Raw genomic sequence first — 26,309 nt, 5'->3', positions numbered from 1 at the left:
CAAAGTGACTAAGTGGCTGCTCTTCACCACATGGCAGCCACTTCCTACAGAAAACACCTCCAAGCAACACCCGTCCTGCGATGCGTCGAGCAAGCAGGCACGAAGCTGGCAAAACAACCCGGCAGGGCCTGCCGGGCAAGCTATGATGTGACGTTGAGCGACGCATTTAATGCGTTGTCAACCTGCAGAGTTAGGTATGATAGCACTGTTCGCTGTCTAGTCAGTGTATAATGACTGATTTGCCACTGTGGTGACCCATTTATCTATAAAAGGAGGCCCAAGGCAACCGTAGAAAGGGTTGGCTAATCCACACCGTCACACACTCATACGCGCGTAGCCGTTCTCGCCCCGAGGCAAACCCTGTCGGGCGAGCGTGCAACGCTCAGCACCATTTTCCCACCATCAATCCACCAAACCAGGAGTGGGGTTTTACGCCTCACGGTGGACCGAACCTGGGTAAAGACTGCCTGTGTGATCTCTGTCATGCTGTTCCACGCTCCTCTGCTCTTTGTGCAACGTGCCATCCCCCCGCCGAACCAGAAAGGGACTCTTGGTCCCATAGGTGGCCGTGGTTTCCCACGACACTCGGGTTCAGTAAGAGAACGCCTCGCTCGGGTTTAGTTAGAGCCCAATGCCTCGCGCACACACGTGTACGTGTACAAGAGAAATACGCAAACCTCCGTGCATTGCTCAGCCCCGAGCAACCACCGTAACTGGGAACTCCCTGATATTTTCCTCGACCTTGCTTCTACCACGATATTTTCTATCATGGATGGCCCAAACAGTGTCATGCAGGTGCGTCCCTGGCCCGCCCAGGATGAAAAGCCCATTTTGTCATGATTTTTTTCATAGAAGTAGGAGCCCACCACATCTATGATGATACGTGGTTTTGTCACAATCATCGTCATATAAGTGTCGTAAGCATGACAATTTTTTTTCGTTCGGGCCAAAATTTCATGGATGTGTCTTTTTTTGTAGTGAAGATTCCGGCAGGCCAAGCCCGAAATCTTGAGCGCTTTTATATCGTTGTTGGTGTCCACCGTAGCAAAACTGTATTCGAGGCTGTTGATAAAACGGACGAAACACTCGCAAGGCCTTGTGGCCAGGTGGTAGTGGTAGACGAGGACGTCATGGCACACGCACAACTGGGTCCCGACAACCTTCTGATCATACCCAGCATGATCGCCGGTGAACTCAAGGTCGAAGCCGATCACATGGTAGTCGTCCTCAGCAAGCAACTGCTCCATAGTGTGGATGGAGCCCTCCATCGAGACCGGCTCGTTCATGTACACCTCCGAGAAGGCCTCCCCCTCGTGTGGGTGTCCACTATGTGAGGCGTGGTGAACTGCCACCTGTTGTCATTGTCGGCGTTCTGGGAACGGGGGTCCCTAGACTTGCCTGCCTGCGGCCCACGGCATGGCTCCACTAGCGGCCCCGTACGGCCCATCTTCACCAGCAAACACTCAAGACCCTCGTGAGAGGCCAAGCCTTGCGAGGCGGACGATGCAAGACCTCCTCAGGGGCGGCCTCACCAAGCTGGCTCGCGAGGGGCGGAGAGATCAAGGCAAGGGACACCTCGTGAGGTTCCTGTGACGCAAGCCATGACGACTGGAGCCAGGCGCGCGCCATGCAGGCGCCAGCGTGCGCAGTGTCCTCGTTTCCTCTTTGGTGCTAAAGAGGCAAGCGCAGGCGAGGATTCCCTGAGGCATCAGGCAAAGGTTTCCATATCGGTGCAACGAGACCAAGACCAGCAGGACGACATGACAGAGGTCACCGTGGAGCCCAAGACGGCGTCACCACCAGAGCCTTTGGCAGGCGAAGACCACCTTTAGTCAGGATAACTTGTACTAGTTGTCTCCCATCGAATTTGGCCGTTGTTGGATCCCTTCCCGCTCAATATTTGGGGAGAGGACCAGGGCCTCTATAAATAGGGCTAGCCACCATCTTAGCAAGGGGACGGATCACTCAGATCATCCTCTTCCACACAAGTTCACCAAGCACAAGAACACCTCTTCTCAGGAGGCTGTTCTTCCCCTGTAAATGTTCACCCTCAGCCCAAGAGGCAATCCACCACACACAGTGGAGTAGGGTATTACACCACATCGGTGGCCCGAACTAGTATAAACTCTTGTGTCTCCTTGCTCTTTGGGTTCGACGCGCTAGGCCTGACGATCGTTGCGAGAGCGAGCTAGGGGGAGGGAGAGATCTTCGTGCGCACCCCAGTGTTCGAACCTCAAGGGTTTTGCCGGAACCCGAAATCCGACATTTGGCGTGCCAGGTAGGGGTGCTCCGAAGCTTCGCCCCTCCCTGACGGCTTCGCCTCTTCGACCGGCTCTCATGGACGGCGCCGCTTCTCTGACTGGATCGACGAGCGCCATCAGCTGCGCCACCGGGCTCCGGGCCTTCACCCCCGCCTTGCGGCAGGTGCGGTGGCCGCGCAAGTTCAAGCCGGAGATGACGCACCGCTACGATGGTGCGGCGGATCCGGCGGCCTTCCTGCTAGCATACTAGGAGGCCGTTCTGGAGGCTGGGGGCGACGATAAGGCCATGGCCAACTGGCTCCCCATGACCCTCGCTGGCGTGCCGCGTGCTTAGCTCCTTCACCTGCCGGGATCTTCTGTGGCCACCTGGGGGGAGCTGCACGACCTTTTCATCGCGCGCTTCGGGGGACCAGCACCCCCACCGTCGCAGCTCTCCTTGGCGGCTCGCAGGCGCCACCCACAGACCATCACACCAAGCCGTTCTTTCGCCAGATCGGTGCCGCCTCCATGCGGCAGGGGGCTCCCCCGGGTTGGGCGGCGCCCAAGGCCAACCTGACCATTGACTCGGGAGATCACCCAGTCACCACCGTCAGCTCGGGCGTGCTCCCAATGCTTTGCATGCCCACCATCTACAGCGTAGCCGTCACCAAGACCCTCATCGACGGCGGCGCCGGCCTCAACGTGCTCTCTGTGGAGGCTTTTAGCCTCCTTCACGTACCGCTTGAGCGGCTCCGCCCCAGCAAGCCTTTTTCCGGGGTCGGCGGCGGCTCCTCAAACCCCCTGTGGCAGATCCGCTTCCCCGTGACCTTCGGCACACGCGACAACTACCACACCGAGCTAATCGACTTCGACATCGCCCGCATCGACCTACCATACAACGCCATCCTCTGGTACCCGGAGCTGGCCCAATTCATGGCGGCTACTCATCCTGCCTACAACCTCATGAAGATGCCGAGGAGCAAGGGCGTCCTCACCATGACCGGAGACACCAAGGAAGCCTTGGCGGCCCTCAAACTCGCTTTCAGGGCCACGGCGGCAGCTTGCCCGGCCGACAAGGTCATACCCGGGACCAAGGGGGGCTGCACCGACCAAGAAGAAGCATCTATTCACTCAAGGTCAAGCCAAGACGAAGCAAATACCGGTCAACGAGGACGGGGCCTCGGGCGCCACCTTTACTATTGGCGCCGACCTCGCTCCATGTCAAGAAAGGGAGTTGGTGGACTTCCTGTGGGTGAACAAGGAAGTGTTCGCCTAGGAGCCCAAGCAGCTAGTTGGGGTCCCGAGAGGAGTGATTGAGCATCATCTGAAGGTATGCCCCAACATGCGCCCTGTGAAGCAGAGGGCAAGGCGACAGTCCGCAAAGAAGCAGTCTTTCATCATTTAGGAAACCCGCAAGCTGGAGGCAGTAGGTGTCATTCGCGAGGTCCGGTACCTAGAGTGGCTAGCGAACCCGGTCTTCGTGCCGAAGAAAGGAGGGAAGGAGCGCATGTGTGTCGACTTCACCAACCTCAACAAGGCCTACCCTCAAGACCCATTCCTGCTACCGCGCATCGACCAGATTGTCGACTCCACCACTGAGTGCGGCCTGCTATGTTTCCTGGACGCGTTCTCGGGCTACCACCAGATCAAGATGGTGGTAGAAGATGTGGAGAAAATGGCTTTCTTGACCCCGTGCGGGGTATACTGCTACACTTGCATTCCATTCGGACTACGCAACGCAGGAGCAACCTTCCAGCGGCTGATGCACATCGCCTTGGGATGGCAGCTCGGGAGAAACGCTGAGGCCTACGTCGACGACGTTGTGGTAAAGTCTCAGGAGGTGAGAACTTTGATTCAGGACCTGGAGGAGACCTTCGCGAGCCTGCGCCAGGTGGACTTGCGGCTCAACCCGGAGAAGTGCATGTTTGGTGTGCCATCCGGCAAGTTGCTGGGTTTCCTCGTGTCCCACAGGGGGATCGAGGCCAACCCGGAAAAGGTCAAAGCAATCGAAGACATGATCCCACCACAAACCCTCAAGGAGATGCAGAAGCTTGTAGGCTGTGTGACTTCGCTGGGACACTTCATCTCCAGGCTGGGGGAGCGCGCCTTACTGTTCTTCAAGCTGATGAAGAAGAAGGGCTCGTTCGAGTGAACCCCCGAGGCTGACCTGGCATTTCAAGACCTCAAGAGATACTTGACCAGCCCGCCGGTGATGGTGGCACCTCATCCTCTCGAGCCCTTGGTACTCTACCTGTCTGCCACACCCCACTCCACCAGCAAGGCGCTGGTGGCCCTCATAGAGGAGCGCCAGGTCAAGGGCCCGCCAAGTGGAGCCGCCAAGCCAGATGAGGCAGCACAACACCGAGGCGATGCTCCTGGGACAGCGGCTGCCCCGGCAAGTCATCAAGCCCCTGAAGCCGGAAATCCACATGAAGCACCTCAGTCCCCAGAAGCCAAAGACTCCGTCAGCTCCCCCACCCTCTTTGAGCACCCGGTGTACTTCGTCAGCACTGTGCTACGGGATGCGAGAGCACGATACCCCATGCCTCAGAAGCTCTTGCTCGCGCTCCTAGTGGCTTCGCGTAAGCTGCGCCACTACTTCCAGGGTCACCCCATGAAGGTCATCTCAGCTTACCTGCTGGAGAGAGTGCTCAGGAGCCCCAATGCTCCGGGGAGGGTTGCCGAATGGAACATCGAGCTGCAAGCGTTTGACTTGGAGTTCAGCACGACCAGGGTCATCAAGGGGGCTGCGCTCGCCGACTTTGTGGCAGAATGAACCGACACCCCGGAACTCGAAGCAGGCGAGAACCAGTCCCTCTCGCCAGGGAGTGAAGCGCCGGATGGCTGGGTCATGTACTTCGACGGCGCGTTCGCACGCCAGGGCGCAGGGGCTGGAGCAGTGCTCATCTCGCCCACTCAGGACAAGCTTTACTACGCTGTGCAGATCTGCTTCCATCGGGGCGAGAAGGTCTCCAACAACATCGCAGAGTAAGAGGGCCTCATCGCCGGCCACAAAGCTGCGGTGGCCCTGGGTGTGAAACGCCTCACCATCAAGGGAGACTCGTAGCTCCTCGTCAACTTCTCCAACAAGGTGTACGAGCTGAAGGATGAGCACATGGAGGCATACCTCGCGGAGGTACGCAAAATGGAGAAGCAGTTCCTAGGTCTAGAGCTACAGCATGTGCCTCGCAGCACCAACAGGAGTCCGACGACATCGCCAAGAGAGCATCCAAGTGGCTACCCCAAGAGCCTGGCGTCTTCGAGGAGCGGCTCTTCAAGCCTTCGGCAGCACCTCAGCCTGTGGAACCGGCGCCTCCTCATGAGGAACTCCCCCAGCCACTAGCCTCGGGAGCCCCCGCCTGTGGCCCGACCTCGGGAGCGCGCTGCTCTTAGCGCTCGAGCCTCAGGAGGGGCGCTAGATCGAGGAGTTCAAGGCATACCTGACGCAAGGCACGTTGCCGGAGAAGGAAGAGGACACGGAGCGTGTGGCTCGGCAGGCTACGGCGTACTGCATTCAGGACAGTGGGCTATACAGGAAACGGCCAAATGATGTTTCTCTATGATGCATCTCCAGGGAACAGGGGAATGAGTTGCTGGCTGACATACACGGCGGAGACTATGGGCACCACTCGTCGTCGCGCACCCTAGTTAGCAAGGCTTCCGCAACGGGTTCTACTGGCCCACGGAGCTCAACGACGCGGCCGAGCTGGTGAAATCCTGCGAGGCCTGCCAATTCCACGCCAAGAAGATCCACCAGCCAGCTCAGGGCCTCCAGACTATCCCACTCTCATGGCCGTTCGCGGTCTGGGGGCTGGATATCGTGGGCCCATTCCCTCGAGCGCCTGGAGGTTACCGCTACCTCTACGTCGTCGTCGACAAATTCACCAAATGGGCGGAAGTGGAAGCCGTCCGCACCAGCCCTGCCGGGTCAGTAATCAAGTTCATCAAGGGTCTCATAAACCACTTTGGGGTCCCTAACCACATCATCACCGACAACGGCTCACAGTTCACTAGCAACCTCTTCAAAACGTATTGTGCTAACCTTGGAACACAGATCTGCTACGCTTCCGTGGCGGAAGTCCCGAGGGGCCTCAAGACCAGGACCTTCAAGAAGAAGCTCGAGGCCTGCGGTAGGGGCTGGCATGACGAGCTCCAGTCCATGCTATGGTCCATCCGCACCACCGCCACCAAGCCGACATGCGAGACCCCGTTCTTCCTCGTATACGGAGCAGAAGCGGTTCTCCCACACGAGGTCAGGCATCGCTCCGCACGGGTCCTTGCGTTTGATGAAACGCAGCAGGACGCCATGCGGGGGATGGACCTCGTGCTGGGGGAGGAACGCCGCGGTGAAGCCTCGCTCCGAGCCGCAAGGTACCAGCAGGCGCTGCGGCGGTACCACTGCCGCAGCGTCCGCTCCAGGACGCTCGAGGTGGGTGATCTCGTCCTGAGGCGGGTGCTATCTAGGGAAGGGATGCACAAGCTTTCACTCATGTGGGAGGGCCCGTTTCGGGTCGCCCACGTCTCCAGGCCTGCCGCCGCACGCCTGGAGACGCAGGACGGGATCCCCATCTAAAACGCCTGGAACATCTAGCACCTCCGGAAGTTGTACCCGTGAAGCAAGGCCCGGCGCCTGTGAAGCAAGGCCCAGTGCCTGTGAAGGTCTCCGCTCGTGACACTCTCACATAATAATGAGTGGGGCTGTACATGCCCCGGAGTCTCTGGAGTGCCGCCCTTGGGCCTCGGGGGCTCCCTCCCACGTCCTAGTGGCAGCACTTAGCTCCGCGATGGTGAGAAGACAAGAAGACTAGAATTGGTGCCGGACGCGGCTTTTCATTTGCTCTCCGCAGTTGGCTTGCCCCTCTTTAATGAAAATTTGCTCTGTGATGTTCCTTGTCGGCTTGGTTCTATTGCCTTTTTCCTCCTTTTTCTGCCCTCGGTTTTTCATTTTGGCCCATACTCTCCCTCACATGCCTCGCGAGGAGCCTAGACAGGTGCCCTCGTGAGCATTTTTCCTGTTCTTCGCGAGCCACCCTCACTCGAGCTCGCAAACTAGCGCACCCCTGTCAATGCGTGCCCCTCGGGTACCGCGATACGAAGCGCCGGGTCATGGCCGGCTGCCCCCGCGACCAGGGCTCGGAAGGGCTCGGAAGAATAAGAGTTTCCTAACAAATTTTTGCAGTTCCTAGACGCCTCCCAAGTTAAGGAGGCCTCGCCAGGTACTGGGAAACGCACGCCTCACGAGGTGGAAACTACTTCAAGCGCGTCGAGCTAAGTTATTTCTACACGCTTACATAAAACATTGATGCTGCAACATGACACAGGAACAATAAACATAGCATAGCAACTTGGAAATTATGGTCCACTGCACGCCCCTATGGGGCCCCATACTTGTCTCTCTCTCAATGCAGAAAGAAAAGGAAGAACGAAACAAAAGTGGCGTGTGCCCCTGCAGCAGTTCGCGAGGATGGATCCATGGCGCTCTCTTGAGCTCAGCCGGACCCCTCCTCGTGCTACACTGGGTCACAGCGACGAGATGACCCGCTGCCACCCTAGAAGCGGGCGCGGCGACGCGGCAGCTGGTCGTAGCCGCCGCTGCTGGAGCTGTCGCCGGAAGAAGAGTCGCCGTAGCTGGACGAGCCATGGCCGGCGCCAGACAAGACTGCCTTCACCCTCGTCGCGGCCGTCACCAAGGCCGAGCACGTCACCACCATCGTTGTCCTCAGGGCAGCACCCGACGCGGCGACCATCTTCCTTGAACACCCTCACGTAGAGGGTCGCGTTGCCATCATACTTGAAGTGGAGGGTGCACCGCCGGCCCAAGCCGCGTGCGCGGGCGAACGTCTGCCAGCCGCGGGCCAGGGCTGCGTTGCCCGCGACAGAGACCTCGACCGCAACCCATGAAGGCTTGCTGCAGCAGCCGTCCGCCTGCAACCAGAGACCGCCTGGACCTGTGGCTGGCAGCTCACCGGCAAAGGAGCGTGGGAGCTGAAGCCAGGTGCCGACCGGGTTCTCCGACCACACGACAAACTCCGGCAGCACCTTCGCCGAGTGGAAGCGCGACTGGGGAGGCCGCACGACCATGGCGCCTCCCTTCATCGATGGGGCTGCCACGACCTGGGCGACCGCCACCACGTGAAGAGGCGCCGCCGCGGCCGCTGGGAGCCACGGTAGGGGTCGCGGCGTGCTTGCGTGGGCGGCCGTGCCCCCTCTTGGGCGGCGGTGAACCGGGCCCCTCCCGGCTGGCCTTCCCCTTCTCCGTGACCGAGAACCTCTTCGCAGGCGCCATGGGAATCGCTTCTAGCAATGGAGCAAGGGAGAAGAAGTGAGCGGAGCAGGAAGAGATGAGCAACGGGGGCTCCGCCCCCTCCTCATTTATCGCGGGAGAAGACCAACGGCGATCCCCATGATCACAGGTAATAATGATTTTTCTCTGCATGCAGCAAGGACTTGTCAAGTCGGGCAGTTCCCAAGGCAGCGTGGGGAAGTGGAGACGCCCACGCCCAATCAATCGCCACGCGGCGCTCCGCACTTGCCCTTTGGCAACGCCTCGAAGCCAAGTCCGAGCATGCCTTGGGCCCGGGGGCTACTGTCGGCGTTCTGGGAACGGGGGTCCACAGACTTGCCTGCCTGCGGCCCACGGCGTGGCTCCACCAGCGGCCCCGTACGGCCCATCTTCACCAGCAAACACTCAAGACCCTCGCGAGGGGCCAAGCCTTGCGAGGCGGACGATGCAAGACCTCCTCAGGGGCGGCCTCACCAGGCTGGCTTGCGAGGGGCGGAGAGATCAAAGTAAGGGATACCTCATGAGGTTCCTGTGACGCAAGCCATGATGACTGGAGCCAGGCGCGCGCCAGCATGCGCAGTGTCCTCGTTTCCTCTGTGGTGCTAAAGAGGCAAGCGCAGGAGAGGAGTCCCCGAGGCATCAGGCAAAGGTTTCCATATCGGTGCAACGAGACCAAGACCAGCAGGACGACAGGATGGAGGTCACCGTGGAGCCCAAGACGGCGTCACCACCAGAGCCTTTGGCAGGCGAAGACCACCTTTACTCAGGATAACTTGTACTAGTTGTCTCCCTTCGAATTTGACCGTTGTTGGATCCCTTCCCGCTCAATATTTGGGGAGAGGACCAGGGCCTCTATAAATAGGGCAAGCCACCATCTTAGCAAGGGGACGGATCACTCAGATCATCCTCTACCCCCCAAGTTCACCAAGCACAAGAACACCTCTCCTCAGGAGGCTATTCTTCCCCTGTAACTGTTCACCCTCAGCCCAAGAGGCAATCCACCACACCACACTGGAGTATGGTATTACACCACATCGGTGGCCCGAACCAGTATAAATCTTGTGTCTCCTTGCTCTTTGGGTTCGACGCGCTAGGCCTAACGATCATTGCGAGAGCGAGCTAGGGGGAGGGAGAGATCTTTGTGCGCACCCCAGTGTTCGAACCTCAAGGGTTTTGCCGGAACTCGAAATCCGACAGTCACCGTCAGCCGCTGGGAGCACCATTGGAACCATAGGGAGTGCCATTGGAGCCGCTGGATATCCTCTCTATATGTGTCGTCATGGGTGTGCTTATTGTGTCGCGGGGCACGAAATATTAAGGTAAATGGCCGATGGGATAAATGGGGGTTGGGCGGCCTGGATTCTCGGCACGTTCACATGGCAATTTGTAGCAGCAGGTAACTGCATCATGGTGTCGCACCCGGCGCAACCGCATGCATAATGGTAACAGGAACATACGTGATCATGTGTCGGCCCCAAACGCCGGCAACACGCGTGGAGGGATGCGGGCAGAGCGCTCTGTAGCCACCTCAACCGCGAGCAACCACACGCATAGAGCAGTTGAACACGCAGGGAATGGCCATCTACAAGCCTGGCGGCAACTGCGAGACATCGACATGATGTGGAACTACATCATGTTCCACATCACATGGTGGGCGAACAATCATTCGTGAAGCTGCGTAGAGAGCGGCCATGTTCTAGGTAATTAAATCGCAAACATTTTTCTTATTAACCGTATGTGTTCGTGTCATTTCGTCCTCCTCTCGCACGTTTCTTCACCGCGCTGCCATAGAAGGCTTCGAGCACAAGCTTGAGTATCACACATGCGTTCTTTTGGCCAAAACGGTGACTCTAAGAGGCACCAATGAATCGTCGGTGAGCCCGTTCCTACGCAACCGAGCAAGCTTCTCGCCCGACGTGGTGAAATCCCCAAAACCCAATGCTTTCCACCCTCCTATATAAACCCTCACGACCGGCAAGTCCTACGTCGCATTTTCCGTTCCCTCCCCGTGGCTTATCTCGTTTGCTTCTCCCACAATCGTCCATGGCACCGGTCTATCGACGTTGTTAGCCACTCCACCGTCATCAGAGGACAACTCCAGCTGGGAGGATACACCATGACGGCGGCGCAGCCCCGAGCATCGTGTACTGCGTGTGGCATCCCTGTTGGGTGTGCGCACAACAACCACCACAAGCTCCGTCGCCCCTGCCCGTCGGTAGCTATTGCCGTTCGTCATTGCCGCCACCTCATAGTCTGACCCCATGGCCACCACACCAGTGTCGAAAGCCAGGGCCATCACCCACTCTTCCACTATGACCCGAAGGCGGGAGGTGGCCGCCGTGGCCGCCACCCCACTGTCGGCCGCCGTGGCCATCACCCACTCCGCCACCGCAGCCCGAAGGTGGGAGGTGGCCGTCCTGGCTGCCACCTCACCATTGGCCGCTACGGCCACCACCCCACCGTCGACCGTCGGGGTCATCACCCGCTCCGCCACCGCCACCCGAAGGCGGGAGGTGGATGTGGAGCCCCACATGTGCATCAACGACCTTGCGCGCTACATCGAGTTCCTATGGGAGGAGGAGGAGCGCCTGGTCGAGCACGGGAAGAGTCTTACCACCATCGTGGCTGCAGTACACACCGCCGCGGACGCCCGGAATGCGGAGATCTACAAGGAGTCTCGCTGCTTCGAGAGGGATCGTCTGGAGCGGCAGAGGGCATTTGAGGTGGGCGTCGCTATAGGTGCAGCAGCGGCAGACACCGGATTCCATTTCTCGAGCTCGCCGGTAGGCTCGTCCTCCTCTTCCTCATACTGAGCGCACTCAACAGGGGAGAGGCTGCTAGAAGTAGTACAACACCCCTCCGTAGTAGAAGTATTTAGGGGCTATTTTGTTCAATTCATTTGACCATAGATGTGGTTGAACTGTACTATGTACTTAAAATTAGCTAGTATATATAGTTGAAATAGCTATTTCAATACGTGGTTGGCAACAATTAGGGAAAGTTTGTATAGTGCAGCTGTCAACTTGAACTTTTTGTATATAGAATGACTGCTTAATCTATGAATGAAGTCTATGCTTATTGAATTTCAGTTGCAAAATGAGACAGTGCTAGTGATTTTTAGCTGCAAATTTTGAAAAATGGCAGTGTTACAAGTAGGGACAAATGACAATGTTACTAGATCGACAAATGCCAATGTTTCCAGTTTGACAATGGCAATATACCAAATATGACAGATGCAAACCTTACCAAATTGTTTGTAAGTGGATGCACACGGGTCAACATAAAAATCATTTGCGATGAAGAGATGGACAAATCTTGCGCGCCAGCTTTTCTCTTGGCTTAGTGGCGAAGGAACCATAGCTCTCGCTTTGCATGCGGTGTTCAATATGAACTGTTTGCGATGAAGAGATGAACAAATCCTGCCCGGCAAATTTCCCTTGGCTTAGTGGGGAAGGAAGCATAGCTCTCTCTTTGCATACGAATATTCTATCTAAAACGTTTGCGATGAGTGTTTTATTCAGAGAAAACATTGACGTTTTTAAAAAAATCCTTTGATAAGTTTGTACATTCAGAGAGAAAAATAGAAGTTTGTTCAAACCATAGGTTTCATTCAGTCAAAATGTGACTTTACATTCATAGGATTGAGATGCAATATGAGACCCCAAAAAATAATTGTGGCGAAGGCGGAGGCGGTGTGCTGCACTAGCGTTGTCGTCCTCGGAGACGCTGTTGTTCAAGTCTACAAGCCAGCCCAAAATGTTCTTGACTTGGATATGAAAGACCCCGTCATCGCGCGATCGACGGGTGGAGCGTGGGAGGATGATGACTCATGGCGCTGCAAGGTAGTGGTCGAGGCGGCGTCCTTTGATGCTTTAGGGGGCGCGGCAGGTGCAGGCGCGCGCACAAGCATGACGTAGCTGGTGCAGGCAAACACATGGGGACCGATGTCGCGGTGGGTGCAGGGGTGTTCACGGGCACAGGCGGGGGCGCTAACGCTGGCATGTAAACGAGCTCGCGCGGGTCCACGGGGACCTCGCTGACGCGTGCGGCTTCTAGCGCTGCGATGGTGCGACGACTAGTCCGTCAATTCCATGGGGATGGTCATTGGCGTGAGCGTGAGGATGGGAGCTGGGAAGGGCGCGAGGGGTAGCATCCACTGCAGCCATCTCGTTCTGGGCCATGTCCATGAGGCCCCATTCTCCTTATTTTCTATCTCATCCGGTTAGGAGTGAACTTCACCAAACTAGAAGACTAGTGGCAGATGATCCTTTTGCGCCATGGAGTTGCTGGAGGTCTGCGAGAGGGGAATGGGAGGCGAAGAGTAAGGCCGTCTGTATTAAACAGCGACTCGAGTGCCATTTATGGAGAGGTTGGGAGCGAGGCGGGCGGAGATGGAAGTCAAAGGGCTCGTGAGCCTTCGCAGCGTATAGCTCGCACGCTTCCCAGTGAGCTGACGTAGTGGAGGCCTACTTGCATGCCTCCCGGTTAGCCTACGTAGTGGACTGCGCTCACATGCCTCCCATCTACTCGAGCAGCTGCCTACACAGCACCTCCTAGCCAATAAAAGTGTGACACATGGCGTCACGTGAGTGGTTAGCAGAACGCCCATGAATCAAATTATACAAACATTTAAGATGGTAACGTGGCAACTATTTGTTTCAAATGCCATTGCTGGCTATTAATTCGTGCGCCTTCTCTCAGATTGGACACAAAAAATACCAGAACATGTTGGTCCCATTTCATAATAGCATGCCAAGTTTCATGAATTTCAGACGAGTTTTGGATTTACAGGAATTAAAAAAACAAGTTTCTTAATGTTTGCGTCCGAGCCACGAAGCCGAGTTGTTTGAAATTCATTCTCATTTCTTGCATGGGACCTAAACATACACACAAGGACACATATATAATTTTTCTACCCATTTTGGTGCACTAGAGCATGTGCATGTAGTTCAAATTTGAAATATGCACGTAAAATGCCTAGAAAACTCAGTTAATGTATAAAAATGTCCAAACGAACCCCGGATAATTTCAAATTTTAACATGACCGTCCTATTGGTCTATGTTCCCTCTAGAAAATAATTCAAGGCGAGAAGAGGTGGCGAATGTCGTTTCGTCCACAAAGGTGACACATTCCCTACCAGAACCACGAGGGCTCCTTGTGAGAAGCCATGGTTTATGAGAAGCCTATACCAAAACTTGGCCCAAATGGGACAAAATTTTATCATAGCATGTTGGTACCATTTCATGATAGCATGCCAAGTTTCATGAATTTCAGATGAGTTTTGGATTTACTAGAATTTAAACACCAAGTATCACAATGTTTGCGGCCAAGCCACGATGTCGAGGTGTTTGAAATTCATTCCCATTTCTTGCGTGGGATTAAGCATGCACCCAAGGACACATATATGTTTTCTCAACCCATTTTGGTGCATTGGAGCATGTGCCTATAGTTCAAATTTGAATTATGCACATAAAATGCCTAGAAAACTCAGTTAATGTATAAAAATATGCAAACAAACCCCGAATAATTCCAAAATTTAACAAGACACTACGATTGGTCTATGTTGGCTCTAGAAAAAAATTCAAGGCAAGAAGAGGCAATGAATGTCGTTTCGTCCACAAAGGAGACACATTGCCCACCGTGGCCGCGAGGCTTCTTCTTACAACCTCTGGTTTGTGACGAGCGTATACCAAAACCTGCCCCGATTGGGACAAATATTTACCACAACATGTTAGTGCCATTCCATGATATCATGCCAAGTTTCTTGAATTTTAGACGATTTTTGGATTTACTAGAAGTTAAAAACCAAGTATGTCAATATTTGTGGCCGAGCCATGATATCGAGGTGTTTGAAATTCATCCCCGTTTCTTGCATAGGACCTAAGCATGCACCCAAGGTCACACATATAATTTTTCAACCCATTTTGCCGCACTGCAGCATGTGCCTGTAGTTCAAATTTGAACTATGCAGATAAAATGCCTAGAAAACTCAGTAAATATATAAAAATGTCCAAACGAACCCCGTATAATTCCAAATTTTAACACGACACTCCTATTGTTCCGTTGCATCTAGAAAAAAATTCAAGGTGAGAAGAGGTCTAAATTTTGGCCTAAAAACTGGCCAGGTGTCTAAACTAGGGGGTCTAAGCTAACCCTAATTTTTTGGCTTTTTCGTGGATTATAGGTATGAAGAACAAAATCGATCTAAACTATGAAAGACTATAAAATCTCACAGAGCAACCAGGAAATCTGATACCACTTGATAGAGGCAAAGGTGTCTCGATGTTTCGATGAGATAGCTATCATTTTCTATGGGAGTCGACTTTGACGATCCGACTACGAACGTGCGAAGACGTCACGCCTTAGCAATCGCTAAACCAGCTTCCGAGGGGTTATTGACCACGCGGGAGCACGAACCCACAAGGGTGTATTTCCTGCGAGCAAACGAAGAACAAGCAAGAAACTGAGATTGCAATCTGGATATTGTGAATATAAGAGGAAAGCTTTATTGATGAAAGTGGGGTTCTATGACGTCTTGGTCTGGTCGTTGAACACAAAAGAAGTACGCGAAGTAGCAGCTATGGAGAACTTTTAATCTAAACAAAGCTCAGAGTCTAAACATCACCCTAAGGGCTGTATATATGGAGGAAGGGGGGCTATTTCGTGACCCTTTGAGGTGGGCTCCGAAACCAACCCTAACTTTTGTTTCCCCACACATACGGACTCTAAAAATAGCCTATACTAAAGTATTTCAAAATTACATGGGCCTGGCCCAAAAATAAGGTGGCGCAGCACCTATTATAAGCTATGGACGAAGTTTATGAAAGGGCGTCTTATATATTTTGTCCATGTCATGGTATGTCATTAAGGTGGCTTCAAAGTACTGAAATCTGCACTAGAAACACCTCTCGGGTTCCATTCACGCGCCCCTTCATCTCCATGCTTGTTTCTGCTCCAGTGTTCATCCCGCTTGTTCATGCTAGACCCTTCATTAGTAATCAACACAAATGTATCCAGTTTAGGCAGCATCATATTCTCATGAACATTAGAATTGTTACCAAGAAACAAAAGTACCTGGTAATTCAATTGGCTTGCGCGAGCTCTAGTGATTGGTCCAGTATATATAGCAGCAGAGGTTGTGGGTGTAACAATGGTATTGATATCCTCATCAGCCATGGTGCATGCAGTATAGCCATGAGCTCAAGGAGCATTTGGGAGTGGAGAAGCAAATCGCGGTCACACGTGCGAATGAGGTCTCGATGGCTGCCATGCATGCCGACACCCAGAACTTGGAGGAGCACCTCGCTGTTGAGGCCACCGTCGACGCCTCGCACGCGGACGCCGCCACGCGGTTGGCTTCTTTAAATGATAGTTTGTGCCGTTTTCTCGAGGCCACAATCGGTGCCTTCAACGAAGACTATGAGGTGTTTTCTCAGCGTGCCCGTGCTAACCTCAACTCCAGAGCCAGTGGGTTGGTGCCCAGAGTGGATCAGGCGCCTCACCACTAAGAGGAGGGCAGCCACAATGTGGGGGCCTCGCTATCTTCCAAGTCTAAGGAGCCCATCGTCATCGATATCTCCGACCATGAGGAGTAGCTTTTCTTTTTGCTCACTATAAGGACCTATGTTTAGCTACCTAGCTAGGTCGGTTAAGCATGTTTGGTTTAAATGTTGCATGTGCTGCTCCTGCCTTCCCTTTACAAATTCTAGTGAATTGTCCTATGTACTATTACTATGCAATCTGATCCTCTAGTATATATGTTTTATATATTGTGCAATATGGTGCTCGGTTAACTGTTTGGTTATTTTGTTGTCATGTCTAGTTAACTGTTTGGTTCAATCCTGCAATGTGATGATCAATTCTTGTGGGTGGAATTTTGTATTCTCTTGCATGTGAGAAATAAATTTAATTTGGCTATACAAAATACATGAGAAAAAAATTAAATTGCTATATTTCCAAGTTGTTAAACATACTAGGTATGGTTAAATGTTCGATCTTCAAGTATGTTCTATTGTGCAATATGGTTCTCAGTTAACTGTTTGCTTCATTTATTGTGCTGCTTAGTTAACTGTTTGGTTCAATTCTGCAATGTGATGTTCAATTGTTCTGGGTACAATTTTGTATTGTTATGCATGTAGAAATAAATCGAATTTGGCTGTACTAAATACATGAGAAACATATACACTTGCTATATTTCCTTGTTCTAAAGCACCCTTTGTTTGGTTAAATGGCTTTTGCATGTGGCTCGATTTAATCTGCTGAATCTGCAATGTGTTTATTTTCATCAACATATTTTACTGATAGTATGCCAACCCTCACCTAACCTAATCAATAACTACCTTATATGTGTTGCAGGGAAACAATGGGAGGCAGTGAGGTTTACCATTGAGGTTTGCACATGCATGGTCCTTTGTCTAATAGCACAGTATTGTGCAATTGCAAGAACCATTATAGTATTTAGGTTTTTAACAATTTGTTCTTGCACATGTAGGTCCTGCCGAGAGAGATTTTGACCCATTGTTCGACCCATTTTGCATTTGGGGAAATGAGATGTCCATGAATATTGGTCAAGTCAAGAAACTAAGAAATATTGTTAGGATAAAGAAACTAGTGACGAAAAACAAGATCTTTGTTTGCACAATGAAAAAGACAATAGTGAACTACATGATGGTACTAAGTGTTACACCTTGTTTTTTAATTCCTTTGCGCCATTTCTAAATTTGGAGAAGATATTTATACATATCTTTGTTTTAAGGCCTTTCCAAAGTAGTTCACTGATAATTACCTCTCAAACCACATGTATGCTCAAGAAGCGAGGAAGGTGTTCATACAACACTCACAGTACAATATCGAAGCCTTCCTCAAGAGGAAGAAGCATGGGCCGTCAATCATCCACAAGCACTGGTGAAAGAACAAGTGCTCCATGGGTGATTTTGGTAATTAATGTCAACATATCTCTTGTTGGACTAATACCTTCACCTAGTGTATTTTAGATCTGTTCAACAATGGCATGGTAAGGACAATAGGATGTGGAATCCCTTCAAAATGCTAAGGACAAAGATTGGCAAAAGCTATAGACTCTTCATTTTCATTTTAGTGACCCAAGATCACATTGCGTCCATAGGAAAGCCAATACTATTAAAAGGGGATGAGGTGTTACTTAATGGTCTACTTGCTCAAAGTGCTTAGTGATATTGCTCCAAAACCCTCAACCACTTTCTCATTTCCACATTTATTCAAAACTCAAAGTCAAACTCGGCCCCACAGATTTGATCTATCCGGCGCCAACAAGTTCATTTGACCTAGCCACTCCCAGAAACTCTAGACAATTCGGTCACACCGATACGGATCTCGATCTCTCCGAGATGGCCTTGCAAACTCTCTATTGCCCATTGTAATTATTTCAGTCTCGCCGAAATATGCAATCGGTCCCGCCGAGTTTGCTTCACCAACTCTCTGTTTGCTCTTTGCTGAAATCGGTCTCACCGGTTCATGCAATCGGTCTCACCAAGATGAGGTTTTGCCCTAGCCCTAGCACATCGGTCCCACCGAGTTGTTCCAGTCGGTCCCACCGATATTCGTAACGTTCACATTTTGAACTAAATCGGTCTCACCGCGTTCCTCTATTCGGTCTGACCGAGTTGGGTCAAATGTGTGTAACGGTTGGATATTGTGGTGAGGCTAGATATACCCTTCCACCCCCTTCTCCATTTTTGAGAGTGCCATCAGAACATGCCTACACTTCCACTACTCATTTTCTGAGAGAGGACCACCTACTCATGTGTTGAAACCAAGACATTGCGATCCCACCACAAGAATCTTGATGTCTAGCCTTCCCCAAGTTGCTTTCCACTCAAATCATCTTTCCACCATAGCCAAATCTCGAGTGTTGGGGAGACTATCATTTGAAGCACAAGAGAAAGGAGTTCATCATCAACACACCATCTATTACCTTTTGGAGAGTGGTGTCTTCTAGATTGGTTACTGTCGCTTGGGAGCCTTTGACAAGATTGTGGAGTTGAACCAAGAAGTTTGTAAGGGCAAGGAGATCGCCTACTTCGTGAAGATCTACCTGAGTGAGGCAAGTCCTTCATGGGCGATGGCCATGGTGGGATAGACAAGGTTGCTTCTTCGTGGAACCTTCATGGGTGGATCCCTCCATGGACTAGCACAACTATTACCTTTTGTGGGTTGAAGTCTCCATCAACGTGGATGTACGATAGCACCACCTATTGGAACCACGCCAAAAATCTTCGTGTCTTCATTGCGTTTACACACTCCAATCCCATCCCTTTACTTTCTTGCAATACGCATGTTTTATTCTTTCCGCTGCTCATACTCTTGCCATGCTTGCTTGAAATGTATTGTGAATGCTTAAACTTGTGCTAAATCTCCACCTCAACTTGAAGAACTTAAAAACTGCCACTTTTGTTTGTTGAGGGTCTAATCACCCCCTCCGGGCACCTCTTATCGATCCTTTCAATTGGTATCAGAGCATTGGTCTCCATTGCTTTGGTTTAATCACCATTGGAGAAAGATGGATAAGTCTACGATTGGGAGTATTAGACATAGAGTGCCTATTCTTGACGGAGAATTTCATAGTGCTTGGAAAAACGAGTTGCTTGAGATTTTCAATGAATATGATTTGAACAAGTATATTAATAGCCATTATGCGCCTCCTATTGATCCCTTGTATCCTACCCCCAATGAGTATCTTGACATGACCCGCAACCTTAGAGCTATTGATCTTATCATTAGAGGATTGCCTAGAAATTTGCTTGTGTGCTTGCCTACATTTGAATGTGCTTATACTATATGGAGATACCTTGAGGAGCACTTTCCAAACTATTCCTTGAAAAATCTAGATGAGATTCTTCAAAAGTCCATTGCTTTTCATAAAATGAATCCTAGTGATTCTAAACTCGGTGATTGTCTATTTGAGCTTCGTGACCTTATGCGCGCCGAAGGAGATGTTGGGGTCATTAGTAGCATCATCTCACAAGTCATTAGAATTCATAAAGATGCACATTGTCATGGTCATAAATCTAATAAATCACTCTCTCTAGGTGATGATCAACCACATGATGATGTTGAACATGGATATTATGATGAGGATGATGGTAGTGACTTTGATCTTGATGAGTCAATGAGACACTTTGGTCTTATGGCTAACCTTTGTGGTTACATGGTCGGAGGAAAGGAATGGGTTCTTGATAGTGGATGTACCGATCACATGACCGGAGACAAGGACATGTTTCGTGAGCTTGCTGAAACTGACGGTCCCCGAAAGTATGTCACTTTTGGTGATAACTCAAAGGGTAAGGTGGTTGGCCTTGGTATTGTGGCCATCTCACATGACAGCTCTATCGAAAATGTTATGCTCATTGAATCTCTTGGCTACAATTTACTTTTCGTATCTAGACTAGCAGATTTCGGTTTCAATGTTCTATTCACCGAAGTAGATTGCCAAGTGTTTCAAAGAGATAATCATAATATGGTCTTTACCGGTATACGTAGAGGTGATCTATACATTGTTGATTTCACTAAAAGAGCTCAACCTCGTACTTACTTAATTGCTAAATCTTCCAAAGGTTGCTTGTGGCATAGAAGGTTAGGTCACGTGGGCATGCGAATCTTGATAAGCTTATTAAAGGTGATCATATCCTTGGTGCTAAAGATGTCATATTTGACAAGGATAGACTTTGCAGTGCTTGTTAGGCAGGAAAACAAGTTGGAGGGAAGTCATCCCGTGAAGAACATCATGACCACGAGAAGACCGCTTGAGCTACTTCATATGGATCTTTTTGGTCTCGACGCCTACAAGAGTCTATGTGGTAACTCGTTCGGATTGGTCATTGTTGATGATTTTTCAAGATTTACGTGGGTGTTCTTTCTTGATGATAAATCGCATGTCCAAAAGATCTTCAAGAACTTTGCTAGGGAGGCCCAAAACCAATTTCAAGTGAAGATCAAGAAGGTTCACAGAAACAATGGAACGGAGTTCAAGAACGGCAATCTGGATACCTTTCTTGACGGAGAGGGGATTTCACATGAGTTCTCGGCTACGTACACACCTCAACAAAATGGAGTTGTTGAGAGGAAGAACTGGACACTTATTGATATGGCGAGAACGATACTTAATGAATACAAGATGCCAAGACACTTTTGGGCGAAAGCGGTTGAGACAGCTTGTCATGCAACAAATTGACTATACCTTCACAAGTTTCTCGGCAAGATGGCATACGAGCTACTCACCGGTAACAAACCCCAAGTTGGATACTTTCGAGTATTTGTCTCAAAGTGTTACATTCTTGATAAGCATCGTTGTTCAAAATTTGCCCCTAAATCTCATGAAGGTTTCCTACTCGGTTATGGCTCAAACTCTCGCACGTACCATGTCTACAACAATTTCACCCGAAAAGTTGAAGAGATGGTAGATGTGAAGTTTGATGAATCTAACGGTTCGCAAGTAGAGAAATTGCCAATTGATGTAGGAGACAAATATCCTTCGGAAGCAATTCAAGACTTGCCCATTGGCAAGATTCGCCCAACGGAGGTGAAGGAGAGTACCTTGTCCGTTCAAGTGGAAGCCTCAACTTCATGACAAGCTGAACCACAAGTTGACTTGGAGGCATCCACAAGTGGAACACGTCAAGACGAAGGAAATGAGGAACTACAACAAGATGAACCTCATCGACCTCCTTCTCCACCTCCACAAGAGAACAACAACACCACCAACAACAAAGAAGGACAAGAAGAAGAAGACAATGAAGAGGATGTTCCACCCCGACCCAAACGAAAGCTCTCACGAGTTAGAGCTAGAGTCTCAAGAGATCCTCCCGTCGAACAAATCTTCGATGATATTCAAACCGGGAGAATTACTTGCTCTAAAAATTGTTTGGCTAACTTTTGTGAACATTACTCATTCATTTCTATCATTGAACCTATGAAGGTTGAAGAAGCTCTTGATGATCCGGATTGGGTGAATGCTATGCATGAAGAGGTACACAATTTCGAGAGGAATCAAGTGTGGACGTTGGTTGAAAAGCTGGACGACAACCACAATGTCATTGGAACCAAGTGGGTGTTTCGGAATAAGCAAGATGAGGATGCACAAGTTGTACGCAACAAGGCCCGTCTCGTCACCCAAGGCTACACTCAAGTCGAAGGTACGGAGTATGGTGAGACATATGCCCCCGTTGCTAGACTTGAGTCCATACGCATCCTACTTGCTTATACCAATCACTATGATATCACTTTTTACCAAATAGACATTAAAAGTGTTTTTTTAAATGGTGAAATTGAGGAGGAAGTCTATGTTAAACAACCTCCTGGCTTTGTTAATCCTAAGAAACCTGATCATGTTTACAAACTTTAGAAAGCTCTTTATGGTCTTAAACAAGCTCGTAGAGCATGGTATAAATGCTTGACGAAGTTCCTTATTGAAAATGGCTTTGAAATTGGGAAGATTCATTCTACACTTTTTACTAAAAGGGTTAATGGTGAATTATTTGTGTGCCAAATTTATGTGGATGATATCATATTTGGTTCGACTAACCCTCATTTTAGTGAAAAGTTTGGAAGGCTAATGTCAGAGAAGTTTGAGATGTCTATGATGAGTGAACTCAAATTCTTTCTTGGTTTGCAAATCAAGCAAACTAAGGAAGGTACCTTTGTTTCTCAAACAAAGTATACCAAGGATGTTTTCAGAAGTTCAACATGCAGGAAGGCAAAGGTATGAAAACACCCCTGCCTACTAGTGGACATCTTGACTTGACTAAGGACGCCAAATCGGTTGACCAAAAGGTTTACCGCTCTATGATTGGTTCATTGTTATATCTATGTTCCTCCCGTCCCGACATTATGCTAAGTGCGTGCATGTGTGCATGATATCAAGCACCCCCCTAAAGAATTGTAGCGACCTGACCACAGACGGTCAAGTCTCTGTGCTTAAGTGTCATCCCTGGATCGGTATGCTGGCACACACAATACTCGAGGATTTATAACAGAGGTAAATCACATGTATAAATAACGTAAATACTATTACCTCAATCCAAATAGCGGAAGTAACAACAAGGTTGTGGATTCCCATCAACACCAACGGCAAAGTTGAGTGTAGAAATCGTAACCCTAACGTATCACTTACTCGTCGTAAGATTCCTGCAACATGAGACGTTCCAGCCATGTAGGTCAGTACATTGAATGTACTGGCAAATTCACACCATAGGATAAAGAAGAACAATATCTATCACTACATGCATATTTGGCTGGTGGAGGCTCTAAGTTTAACTTTTGCATAAAGCTAATTTTTTCCTACAACAAAGGAATATGTTTTATTTAACTACAAAGTTTGTTAAAAAAATATTGAGAAGGTAACCCCAACTCAATCCCAAATTAACATCAATAACCCAACAAATTATTTAAGTAACGTGATGAGATCAATCAAATAATTCAAGCACCAGATACTCAAGATGTCCATAACCGGGGACACGGCTAATCATGATTAGCTTGTACACTCTGCAGAGGTTTGCGCACTTCTCCCCACAAGACTCGATCTCCTCCGTTGTATTTCTTGCACTGCATGATGTTTGAGAAACGGATGACCGAGACACAGTCTTTCCGAAGCATTAACTCTTTACGATGGGTAGACCGTACCACCTACATTCCCTACATCTGCTAGTCTACCACTTTAAGAGGTCATACAACATACTCAACTATGCCAGAGCCCATAATGGCTTGTGGCTGCACACGGAAGTTTCCAGCATGAATAATCTTATGATCCCTTTGAGCCTAGGTGGCATTCCAATAGGATGATCACATGGATACCCCGGGATCTCCTAGGACAACACTGGATTCCCCAGGTGTCCGGGCAAGCCACTGGTACCCCCAGGGTGCCCCAACCAATCCACCCAGATGTGTATTAAAGTAGCCACCTTAAGTTTCCCATAGATAATATTACTCTCGCAACTTTCATGAATTCTCTCATACCAAACCACGTCGACGAGCATAGCAAAGCAGTATAAGCATAACGTAGTAACACCCAAGGTTTGAATATAAGACAATAGGTTCTACCTCATCAACTACTTCCCAATACCCACATGATATCAAGTCCTACTCATGCAATGTTTGAGGGTTGAATCTAATGCATAAAAACTGGGTAATAAAGGGATATGATCAAAGTGTGAACTTGCCTTGTACTGTTGATGAAGATGACTCGCACTCATAACTCCTAATAGTTCTACTCGTCACACTCCGATCAATCTATCGTAAGCAAGCAATTGCATACATAAGCACTCATGCAAAAGAATCAAAGAAAAGATCTCGGAAAACTTCGAAAAAAAGCAATTAACTCTTGCAACAGAAAACAATTTCTAAGAGTACCAAAATTAGGTGGATTTGGTCTTATCAGAAAGTTTAGGTCAAGAACTTCGATTTGCAAAAAGAATCAACCAAATCCGAGTTACGAAACCCAAGTTATGATCAAAAGAAGTTTGAATATGAATCTGAACAAATTTTGAAATTTGAAAATTTCAAAAAGTTGATGTGACAGGTTCACTGGATAGGTAAAAACAGGACGAAACTATAGACGTTGCTTTCATCTAATTTGGATGAACAGTAAAAAGTTATGGCTATTTAAAAAATTAGGGCCAAGCTGTTTTACGGAAGAAAAGTAGCTATGACTAAAAGAATTCTAGGTCTAATGTATACATACATAGACTAGTTGATAATCTAATTATTTTGCCGTACTAGTCTAGAACTAATAAACTATGGAATTATAAAAAAACGAAAAAATATACCTTTATAAGATAGAGAAAAGACGACTTCGGAGAGAAGAAACGACTTCCAGAATTTCCGCCGGAGAGAAGAAATATATTTTTCTTTAATGAATCTAGTCAAATCAAAATATTGATTTAACCCGAATCGGATGATTTTTGGAGGCTCATGGGTCTCTATTTATAGGTGGAAAAGAGGTTTACGGGTCAAAGTCTAGGCAATGTGAGACTAAACGTAGACGTAAAAATAGAAAAGAGAAAAACGCACGGGCTAAATTGTTCGGCCGGCAGGCGTACGCGCGCTGCACTTTTTTTGAACTTTTTTAAGAAAAAGAAATATTTCTAAAAATAATATTTTTTCTCTCCAAGCATAACCGATAAATAAATAAAAACAGTTACGGGCCAGTCTGCTGACCATGCTGCGCACGTGGGGGACGGATAGTTATAGGACGCATACGCAGTTTGTTTTTTAAAATAGAAACAGAAAATGAAAAACTGAATAACGAAAATAGAAATAAAATTTTATATAGGCATATTATATATCAAAATTTTCAGAATTTTTTCTACAACCTGAACATTTTTTTAGCGTCAAATAAATTCCACAAAAAAACAAAATAAAGCAAACAGTGCTACTGGTTTAATAAAAGCCAATAAAAATTATTTTAGAAATACCAGAATAATTCCAAATTTATTTCTCTCCAATTTTCTAATGTAGGGAATCATTTTACCCTAATTTCCATATATTTTATTTTTGGAGACAAATAATTTGAATAAAACCCAAATAACTCCAAATTGAAAATAATTTCAATTTGGAGTTTTAAATTTGATTCTTTGAAACTTCCAACTCATATTGCATACAATGGGAAGAAGTCATTTTATCTTCTCTAATGAAAATCATTGAGTTGCGTAAAGTTTCTGAATTGGAAAATATTTCCAAATAAAATTCAAATCTTTTCGAAACCCTTTTCATTTATTTAAATGGAAGAAGTCATGTCATCTTCTCTCCAGGATTTTATGGTGAAAAGAATTTGAATTCATGGAGATCATAAATGCAAAAATGAAAGTTTGGGAAGTCCTTTTATTCCCTATCATTTAAATGAAAGTTCGAATTTCACACAAGCAACCACACCACAATCAAACAATCAATCAAAACTATTTATTTATTATAACATTCCAAAATTTAGAATTTTGGGATGTTACAAGAATGTCATCTTAAGCCTGTGAAAAGGATAGTGATATACTTAATTCATACACCAAATTTTGGCATTTGGTATCCTAGGAGGTCTTATTTTGATCTTGTTGGCTACTCCGATTCGGACTACGCCGATGACAAGGTTGATAGAAAGTCCACTTCGGGTACTTGTCAATTTCTTGGTAGATCTCTTGTGTCTTGGTCCTCCAAGAAACAAAACTCGGTATCCTTATCCACCGATGAAGCGGAATACATTGCTGCCAGATCATGTTGTGCTCAATTACTTTGGATGACCCAAACCCTTAAGGATTATGGGATACATGTGAAACATGTTCCATTGCTTTGTGATAATGAGACTGCTATTAAAATTGCTCACAATCCCGTGGAACATTCTCGAACTAAGCATATTGAAGTTCGTCATCATTTCATTCGAGATCATGTTGCTAAAGGAGACATCAATCTTAAGCATGTTCGTATCGATAAGCAAGTGGTAGATATATTCGCCAAACCACTTGATGAGAAAGTATCTTGCCATTTGAGAGGTGAATTGAACATCATTGATGCCTCAAACTTGGAGTAGAACCTCCATTTGGATACATGCAAGGCATGAGCCTTTTTGACTAATCCTTGATATTTCTCTTATGATGATGATCTTATGTCTTGGATCTATAGTTGTACCCTTGCATGTTATCTAACCCTTGTAGGTACTTGGATGAGCCCAAATCTATGAGATTACAAGTCACTCACATCTTGAGCAATCTCTACATCACCAAGTTCCTACTATATGGTTGTTGAATACAAGGAAGCATGAATTCACTCA

Source organism: Aegilops tauschii, chromosome 3 (genome assembly GCF_002575655.3).
Source record: "Aegilops tauschii subsp. strangulata cultivar AL8/78 chromosome 3, Aet v6.0, whole genome shotgun sequence".
NCBI lineage: Eukaryota > Viridiplantae > Streptophyta > Magnoliopsida > Poales > Poaceae > Aegilops > Aegilops tauschii.
This window is presented reverse-complemented; position numbering follows the sequence as displayed.